Source organism: Saccopteryx leptura, chromosome 1 (assembly GCF_036850995.1).
Source record: "Saccopteryx leptura isolate mSacLep1 chromosome 1, mSacLep1_pri_phased_curated, whole genome shotgun sequence".
NCBI lineage: Eukaryota > Metazoa > Chordata > Mammalia > Chiroptera > Emballonuridae > Saccopteryx > Saccopteryx leptura.
Window position 1 is genome coordinate 314,465,332 of NC_089503.1, and position 10,270 is coordinate 314,475,601.

The 10,270-nt window shown below is 46.5% G+C and overlaps 1 pseudogene; it reads left to right on the forward strand.

Moving 5' to 3' along the window:
- Positions 1-522: 522 nt before the first annotated feature.
- Positions 523-1,156, forward strand: LOC136389458 (ubiquitin-conjugating enzyme E2 D3 pseudogene; annotated as a pseudogene).
- The last annotated feature ends 9,114 nt before the right edge of the window (positions 1,157-10,270 follow it).

The following is a 10,270-nucleotide window of genomic DNA, read 5'->3' on the forward strand; positions in this document are numbered from 1 at the left end:
AACTTGGGTCCTCCACATCCCAGTCCGAAGCTCTATCCACTGCACCACCACCTGGTCAGGCGGAAAGAGGCTTTTTAAAACACAGAATGCCAGCCCTGGCCAGTTGGCTCAGTGGTAGAGCATCGGCCTGGCATGCAGGAGTCCCAGGTTCGATTCCCGGCCAGGGCACACAGGAGAAGCGCCCATCTGCTTCTCCACCCTTCCCCCTCTCCTTCCTCTCTGTCTCTCTCTTCCCCTCCCGCAGCCAAGGCTCCATTAGAGCAAAGTTGGCCCGGGCGCTGAGGATGGCCCTGTGGCCTCTGCCTCGGGCACTAGAATGGCTCTGGTTGCAACAGAGTGATGCCTCAGATGGGCAGAGCATCGCCCCCTGGTGGGCGTGCCGGGTGGATCCCAGTCAGGCGCATGTGGGAGTCTGTCTGCCTCCCTGTTTCCAACTTCAGAAAAATACCCCCCCCAAAATAAATAAATAAATAAATATAAAACACAGAATGGCCCGTCTACCCTTCACCCCCAGCCCATGACCTGCCTCCGGCCCCTGCCCTCCCAGTCCAGCTTCAGATCTGTTTAGTAAGAAGGCACCTGTGTCTGGCAGAGCTGGCCTGAGACGAAGAGACAATCCTTCCCTGCTGCCGGGACAATCAAGAGTTTTGGCCAGACCTTTGAGCACACACCGAGATAGTGAGCAGCCGGATGCAAAGCACAGACTATGGCACTGAAACGGATTAATAAGGAATTTAGTGATTTGGCCTGTGACCCTCCAGCACAATGTTCTGCAGGTCCAGTTGGGGATGATATGTTTCATTGGCAAGCCACAATTATGGGACCTAATGACAGCCCATATCAAGGCGGTGTATTCTTTTTGACAATCCATTTTCCTACAGACTACCCCTTGAAACCACCTAAGGTTGCATTTATAAGAATTTATCATCCAAATATTAACAGTAACAGCAGCATTTGTCTCGATATTCTAAGATCACAGTGGTCTCTTGCTTTAACTATTTCTAAAGTTCTTTTATCCATTTGTTCACTGCTATGTGATCCAAACCCAGATGACCCCCTAGTGCCAGAGATCGCATGGATCTATAAGACAGAGATAAGTATAACAGAATATCTTGGGAACAGACTCAGAAGTGTGCCATGTAATGCTACCTTAAAGTCAGAATAACCTGCATTATAGCTGGAATAAACTTTAAATTACTGTTCCTTTTTTGATTTTCTTTCTTTTTTTTTAAATTCATTTTAGAGAGGAGGGGAGAGAGAGAGAGAGAGAGAGAAAGAGAGAGAGAGAGAGAGAGAGAGAGAGAGAGAAGGGGGGAGGAGCTGGAAGCATCAACTCCCATATGTGCCTTGACCAGGCAAGCCCAGGGTTTCGAAACGGCAACCTCAGCATTTCCAGGTCGACGTTTTATCCACTGTGCCACCACAGGTCAAGCCCTTTTTTGATTTTCTTATCCAGCTGCTCCCCTATCAGGCCTCATCTTTTTAAATTTTATTTTTTGTTTACCTCCCTCCATTCATTCACATGCTCATCTGAGAAGACTTAAGTTCTTCCAGCTTTGGACAATAACTGTTTTAGAAACTGTAAAGTAGTTACAAGAGAACAATTGCCCAAGATTCAGAATTTTTTAAAAAATGGAGCATGTGTATTATGTGGCCAATGTCTTCACTCTAACTTGGTTATGAGACTAAAACCATTCCTCACTGCTCTAACATGCTGAAAAAATCATCTGAGGGGGAGGGAGATGGATGCTCAGTTGTTGCATCAAAGGAAGCAGCATTATTCTAGCAGTATCCATTCTGTTTAAGCCTTCCACTGTTAGAGATCTGAGATTACATGATATACAGTGTGTCCGTAAAGTCATGGTGAAATTTTGACCGGTCACCGGAAAGCAACAAAAGACGATAGAAATGTGAAATCTGCACCAAATAAAAGGAAAACTCTCCCAGTTTCATACCTATTCAGTGCAGTTCAATGTGGGCTCACACACAGATTTTTTAGGGCTACTTAGGAAGCTATCCCGTATAGCCTCTACGTACAGACTCGTCACTGACTGATGGCCTACCAGAACAGGGTTTCTCCACCAAACTGTGGGTTTCCTTCAACTGCTTATCCCACTGAGTAATGTTATTCCTATGTGGTGGTGCTTCCTTATAAACGCGCTGATATTCACGTTGGACATTGGTCACGGATTCAAATTTAGCAAGCCACAGAACACACTAAACTTTCCCCTGTACCATCCACATCTCGACTGGCATGGCTGTGGGCTGCTCCACTGTATACACAGTGTTACGTCATCATCTGCATATGTGCACATGCTGCCACATCATCCTACAGAAACTGGGAGGGTTTTCCTTTTATTTGGTGCAGATTTCACATTTCTATCATCTTTTGTTGCTTTCCTGTGACCGGTCAAAAGTGCACCATGACTTTACGGACACACTGTATTTTATGCTCATAACTGATGTGGCTGGAGAATTGGTATTGAATTTATAGCATCAGCAGAACAAAAAATGTGATGTATTTTATGTATGTCAATAAAGGAATGACCTATTCTTGTTCTACAGAGTATGGAAATTGGAAGTCAAACACCTTTTGTATTCCAAAATAGGGTCTCAAACATTTTTGTAATTTTCATTTAAATTGTTAGGAAGCTTGGAGCTATTAGTTAATCTATCTTCCAATACACTGGTTAATATAGCACTGAATAAATGATGCAAGTTGTCAATGGATGAGTGATCAACTAATAGCTCTGCTAGTAATTGATTCATTTTTCTTCAATAAAATTGCATAAAACAAAAAAACAAAAAACAAAACAAAACAGACTGCTATGGAAGTCCTTTGCCCAAAATATTGGTTCACAGTCTCCATAAAATCACCTGTCAGGGGAAAATACAAATCACAAGTCTTCTCCACAAATATTCAAAAAATGTTTTAACCATGTGAATGCACACCTGATTCAAAAGTTTTGAAATAAAAGCTGAGCCTGACCTGTGGTGCCATGGAGAGAGCGTAGACCTGGAATGCTGAGGTCATCAGTTCAAGGCCCTGGGCTTGCCCAGTTAGGTACATATGAGAAGCAAGCAATGAAAAACTAAAGTGAAGCAACTATGAGTTGATGCTTCTCGCTATCCCCCTTATCTCTGTAAAATCAATAAATAAAATCTTAAAAAGAAAAAAAAAAAGCCTGGCCACATAGCTCAGTTTCTTTTTTTCTTTTTTTAAAAATTATTTATTTATTTATTCTTATTTATTTATTTATTTATTTATTTATTTATTTATTTATTTATTTTTTCTGAAGCCAGAAACGGGGAGGCAGTCAGACAGACTCCCGCATGCACCCGACCGGGATCCACCTGGCACGCCCACCACAGGGCGATGCTCTGTCTATCTTGGGGCGTTGCTCTGCCACAATCAGAGCCATTCTAGCGCCTGAGGCAGAGGCCACAGAGCCATCCTCAGCGCCCGGGCCAACCTTGCTCCAATGGAGCCTTGGCTGTGGGAGGGGAAGAGAGAGACAGAGAAGAAGAAGAGGGGGAGGGGTGCAGAAGCAGATGGGCACTTCTCCTGTGTGCCCTGGTCGGGAATCGAACCCAGGACTCCTGTACGCCAGGCCGACGCTCTACCACTGAGCAAATCGGCCAGGGCTATTTATTCATTTTAAAGAAGAGAGAGAGTTAGAGTGAGAGAGAGAGAAAGGGGGGAGGAGCAGGAAGCATCAACTCCCATATGTGCCTTGACCAGGCAAGCCCAGGGTTTTGAACCAGTGACCTCAGCATTCCAGGTCAACACTTTATTCACTGTGCCACCACAGTCAGGCTGTAGCTCAGTTTCTTAGAGCATCAGCCCATAGCATAGAGGTTGCTGGTTCTATCCCTAGTCGCTGTTCTGGTCTGTCTCTCCCTCTCTCCCTCTCTCCCTTTCTCTCTCTCTCTCTTTCTCTCTCTCTCTCTCTCTCTCTCTCTCTCTCTCAAATCAATACAATAAATGTTAAAAAAGAAAAGAAAAGGAAATAAAAGCTCTGGGAATGTTTTGTGTCTACATGTTTCTGTATGACTATGGATATATGTTGTGTATATGTGATATTTTCTAGCTCCTGAGGAACTGCTAAAATTGTTTTGTAAAAGCTCTATCTAACTGGCTTTAAGAAAAATTAGAGGCCCTGGCCGGTTGGCTCAGCGGTAGAGCGTCAGCCTGGCGTGCAGGGGACCCGGGTTCGATTCCCGGCCAGGGCACATAGGAGAAGCGCCCATTTGCTTCTCCACCCCCCCCTCCTTCCTCTCTGTCTCTCTCTTCCCCTCCCGCAGCCAAGGCTCCATTGGAGCAAAGATGGCCTGGGCGCTGGGGATGGCTCCTTGGCCTCTGTCCCAGGCGCTAGAGTGGCTCTGGTCGTGGCAGAGCGACGCCCCGGATGGGCAGAGCATTACCCCCTGGTGGGCAGAGAGCGTTGCCCCTGGTGGGCGTGCCAGGTGGATCCCGGTCTGGCGCATGCGGGAGTCTGTCTGACTGTCTCTCCCCGTTTCCAGCTTCAAAATAAAGAAGAAAAAAAAAGAAAGAAAGAAAAATTAGACCCTGGCCAGTTGGCCAGTGGATAGAGCATTGGCCCAGCCTACAGATATCCTGGGTTTGATTTCCAGTCAGGGCACACATGATCAGCAACCATCTGCTTCTCTTCCCCTCACTCTCCCCCTTCTCTACCTCTTCCTCTTTTGTAGCCAGTGGATAGCTCAGTTGGTTCAAGTGTCAGCCTTGGGCATGGAAGAGAGCTTGGTTGGTTCAAGCATCAGCTCCAGATGGGGGTTGCTGGGTGGATCCTGGTTGGGACACTTGTGGGAGTCTGTCTCACTATCTCCCCTCCTCTCACTTAAAAAAAAAAAAGAGCCCTGGCCAGTTGGCTCATTGGTAGAGCATCGGCCTGGCGTGCAGGAGTCCCGGGTTCAATTCCCGGCCAGGGCACACAGGAGAAATGCCCATCTGCTTCTCCACCCCTCCCCCTCTTCTTCCTCTCTGTCTCTCTCTTCCCCTCCTGCAGCCAAGGCTCCATTGGAGCAAAAGTTGGCCTGGGTGCTGAGGATGGCTCCATGAGGCCTCTGCCTCAGGCGCTAGAATGGCTCTGGTTGCAACAGAGCAACGCCCCAGATAGGCAGAGCATCGCCCCGTGGTGGGTGTGCCAGGTGGATCCTGGTCGGGTGCATGCGGGAGTCTGTCTGACTGCCTCCTCATTTCCAACTTCAGAAAAATACAAAAAAAAAAAAAAAAAAAAAAAAAGAAAGAAATAAAGAAAGAAAAAAGAAAGAAAAGAAAAATTAAGCTTTACTGTCAATAATGTACTTATAGCCTGACCTGTGGTGGCGCAGTGGATAAAGCATCGACCTGGAAATGCTGAGGTTGCTGGTTCAAAACCCTGGGCTTGCCTGGTCAAGGCACATATGGGAGTTGATGCTTCCAGCTCCTCCCCCCTTCTCCCTCTCTCTCTCTCTCTCTCTCTGTCTCTCTCTCTCCTCTCTAAAAATGAATAAATTAAAATAAATAAAATTAAAAAAAATATTCTTTAAAAAAAATAAAAATAAAAAAATAATGTACTTATATAAACCTGAAACTAGCCTGATTAGGCAGTGGTGCAGTGGATAGAGTGTCAGACTGGGACACGGAGGACCCAGGTTCAAAACCCCGAGGTTGCCAGCTTGAGCGTGGGCTCATCCGGTTTGAGCAAGGCCCACCAGCTTGGACCCAAGGTCACTGGCTTGAGCAAAGGGTCACTTGGTCTACTGTAGCCCCCTGGTCAAGGCACATATGAGAAAGCAATCAATGAACAACTAAGGTGCCGCAACAAAGAATTAATGCTTCTCATCTCTCTCTCTTCCTGTCCGTCTGTCCCTATCTGTCCCTCTCTCCGTCTCTCTCACAAAAAAACAAAAACAACAACAGCAAAAAACCCTGAAACTTAATTTTCATTTAATTTTAATTTGCTAAAAGGACAAAGTTTTCTTGGGCTATTGGTTTATTATTGATAAGACTGTGGAAGGTTTTTCTTTATCTTTTAAGTTATCTGCCTAGAAGACAAAGATTCTGGGTTTAATCAGAATAACTTCCTGTGTGTCATGTTATCTTATCAGGTCTTTGAGTCTACTCTACTAACATTACTGAAACCTGGCCTTTCAGTTCTGCCTAGCACCAGCCGGTAGTGTGTGGGTTCTTGACTTTGTGCAGGAGAAATTTCACAACACACATCCAGATGATTTTGAGAGTAAATTTAATAAAAAGCTGGGGACAGTGAAACAAGGAAGGGCCTGGAATAGAAGAAGCAACAGGAGAGAGCCTAGATGGGGCTGCCTCAGCTCTCTGGAAACGTTATGGCAAAGAAATGAGCCTACACTGGGAAGTCAGAGAAAAGGGGACCTTGGAGATGGGTTCAGGGCATTAGTCCAGGATGAGCTGCCGCTGCTCATTGCTCCCCTGGTTGCATGTCCTGTGGAGCCCCTTAAAATTTAGGAGATACAAGAAGGGGACAGGGGAAAGTGAAAGGGGCAGGTGTGTTCTGGGGAGGGAGAGCTAGGTCTTTTGTTTTGAGGGTTTTTAAAGACTGGAAGTTTAGGCCCTGGCCGGTGGCTCAGTGGTGGAACGTCGGATTGGCGTGCAGGAGTCCCAGGTTCGATTCCCGGCCAGGGCACACAGGAGAAGCGTCCATCTGCTTCTCTGCCCCTCCCCCTCTCCTTCCTCTCTGTCTCTCTTCCCCTCCCACAGCCAAGGCTCCATTGGAGCAAAGTTTGCCTGGGCGCTGAGGATGGCTCTGTGGCCTCTAGTGCGGCAGAGCAACACCCCAGATGGGCAGAGCATCACCCGCTGGTGGGCATGCCGGGTGGATGCCGGTGGATCCCGCATGCGGGAGTCTGTCTGACTGCCTCCCCGTTTCCAACTTAAGAAAAATACAAAAAAAAAAAAAAAAGACTGGGAATTTAGGGGAGGATCTCAATAGAATATTCAGAAGCTTTTCCAGATGTGCCCTTTCAGGACTTTGGCCTCTGCTGATTGGTCAGCCCCAGAGCAGGGGGTCATTAGTGCATCAGAGCTGGTTCTGGTGTCACCCACCTGGTTTTGCTGCTTTTCTGGGCCTGGAGCTAAAACAGAACTGAGGCCTAGCTGTTACCTCTAGGAAGGTGACCTTCTATATCTGGCTGTAAATTACTCGGCCAGTTGGTTCAGTTCTCTGTCTCAGTTTCCCCATTCCACTTGCCAAGGAATTTTCCTAGCTTCTTACTGTCCTGTCTAAGAGAGCTAAGTTAAAAAAAAATTTTTTTCACATGTACCTCTCTGTATTTGCCTTTTCTACAGTAGGCCCTATTGCATGTCCATCACAGGGACAGCTGCAGGGTGCGTGGGCAGCCACCTCTTTCCAGCTGTCAGGAATGCCATGATGGGTGTCACCGTGCCAAGCAGGGGTTTAGGAGGTCCTAAGGCAGTATATTAAGAGAAAAAAAAAACTAGAACCAGTACTCTGAATTTATCTGATATTACCATCACCTATCCAAAAACCTGGCCTCTGACAAACTCATGGTAACACTGGGCCTGGGTATTCTTTTTCTGTCAATCAAACTACACTGGCAGCCCATCAGACTACTGACCGGAAGGGTCCTAGAAGCACTACCATGGGTGGTTATACTCCGACTGGGGATGGGTTGACATGACTCACCGCAGGTTATGGGCATTTGAACACCTGAACAGCTCTATGTCAGAAACAGAAAAATCACCCTTAACAGAACAGAACAATTTGTATCAGAAATATGGGATGGATATCACTGGAATGCTGTTGTCATTCTGTCATATTAAAGAACAGTGACTGATTTGACACTGACTGGTTACGCCACTCAGGTTTTTATAGGGTGACCTTAAATGGGACCCAATCGCCATGTGGCACAAATCTTTGGCTGTGGCTTCCACCTGGGTGGGTTTTCCCTGAGCACAGGGATCTGCTCCATGGTAACAATAATTGCCAACCCCACTGTCCTCAAGGCTAGATGGCACGTTCTGTTCTCACTGTACAATCATCTGGCCACTGTTTCTGTTCCCTCCGCTGGCCTGGGGGACATCATAATACACAGAGAAGCCCTGACTGAATCCACCCAGCAAGCCTCAAGTGAGAGCCAACAGCCAGTCCTTACTGAACGCAGAGATGTCTCCAAAACAGGATGGCCTTGGACATGATCTCTGCCTCACAAGGGGACCTGTGCTGTTGTCCGGTGAGAATGCCATGTGTTCACACCTGATGAGTCTGCTAATGTGTCCTCTTTAGTAAATCACAAGACACAGTAAATGCCCCTAGTGACCCAACCCCCAGCCTAGGGGACTTAAGAAACCAATGGCTCACATAATGGGGCTCATGGTGGAAGGAATTATTACTTATTTTGGGAATCGCTATCTTCACCTGTGTTTTCTCTCACATGTGTCCCCACTGTTGCTGTGACTTTTGCCTCCAGGGCAGCCAGGCAGCTGCCAAACAATTCACCTTCGTGCTGGTAAAACCCTTCACTGACCGCTCAGGGCACACTGAGCGAGAGGGGAGCATGGAAAATTGGAAGAGGGGTAAAGAGCTGGAAGAGGTGATTGAGCAGCTGTTACTACCGGCTGACCCCTGAGCTGGACCCAGGCAGTGGGAGGCTCCTTGCCCTTTCCCCAGCCTTGGAATGTGTGGTCAGCTTGCCTTCCCTGAGATACAAGCTGCCCAAGGCCGCAGCCATGAGACAGCAAGGTACTGCTGAACCATTTGGCCAGCACGCATGACTGAACCCAGTTACGGCCTCTACATAAATGAAACTTTTAAGATTCTGGTGAGTAGGTGTGGAGACTTACTTCTTTCACTGCCAGAGACAAGCCTGGTAAGTTCCCTTGCTTGTAAGCCTGCCACCTGCCCATTGGGAGTGGTCTGCCTCTTTTTTTTGTTTCTCCTTGCCCTCCAAGTGTGATGCCCGGTTTCAAATTTCCCTTGTCAAGCTCCCCAGTTGCAAACCAACACTGGGAAAGGGGAATTAGCCAACCTCACCCACTCTGGCCTTTTGGTCCTACTTAAGGGAAGAAAAAAAAAATAAGGCTAAGAAACTCTTCTGTGAGGAGCCACTGAGCCACTTCATCCGCAGGTGTTGTAAGGTACCAAAAACTACAGAATTAATATTTTAAGAGGCTTGGAGAACATTTTATTAATTTGGGTTAAGGTGTGCAGAGAAATTGTGAGAGTAGTCTCTGTACTGTGTGATTGGCATGACCAGGATGGCCCTTGGCATTGTATTGTAAATGCAAGGGAAGGAAAACATGGATTTCCCCATGCCTGTGGGGAAAAGGGTGAATGGCTAGCCAGGTACAGAGAGAGAAAAGCCAAAATAAACCTTTTCTTATAGCAATGAGCCATTCGTGGGCATTTGTCCCCACCGAAACTACCTCTCCTATGTGAATGCATGTGTGACTCTGGACAGAGAGATGGCAGATAAAACACTAGATAATATAGGAATGCCTTTAATATGTAAAGAGATATCTTTCTACCATTGTGTTGGCTTGTAAACTTTGTTTTCCCCAAAATGATGTATGGCTTACAAATTGAACGTGGTCCTATCATGTTAAAGGACATATGACTATAACCAATAGTGGTAAGGGACTCCTAATTGCAATTTTTGCTTCTGTACTTCCTACTTACAAAACTATAAAAACTAAGTAGAACGAAGGGCCAGCGCGCTCTCCCTCAGATTTCTGTTGGAGCTGCCACGGCTTGGCCAAGCTAGACAATAAAGCTTTGATGTGTAAATGACGGACCTTGTTCCTGTCTTTCATGTTTTGGGTCCCTCAGAATTTGGCTTAACATTCTGGGTAAGGCTTCTAAATATGACCTTAGGCCACTGCCCAACACTACTACCACCACCAAAAAACGTGGAGTTTAATGATAAAATTATAAATGTTCTCCTTCATAACCTTTCCAAATAGTAAGCACGAAACCAGATGGTTTCACTGATGAATGCTACCAAACATTTGAAAAAGAAATAACACCAACTCTCTACAATCTCTTCCAGAGAACAGAAATAGAGGAAATACTCCCTTAACAGGCTAGAGGCCAGCATTATCCTAAGCCTCAAACCAGATAGACATTACAAGAAAAGGGAACTATAGACTAACACCTCTGATGAACATAGATGCTAAAATCACCAATGAGCCTGACCAGGCGGTGGCGCAGTGGATAGAGCGTCGGACTAGGATGTGGAGGACCCAGGTTAGACCCGGAGGTTGCCAGCT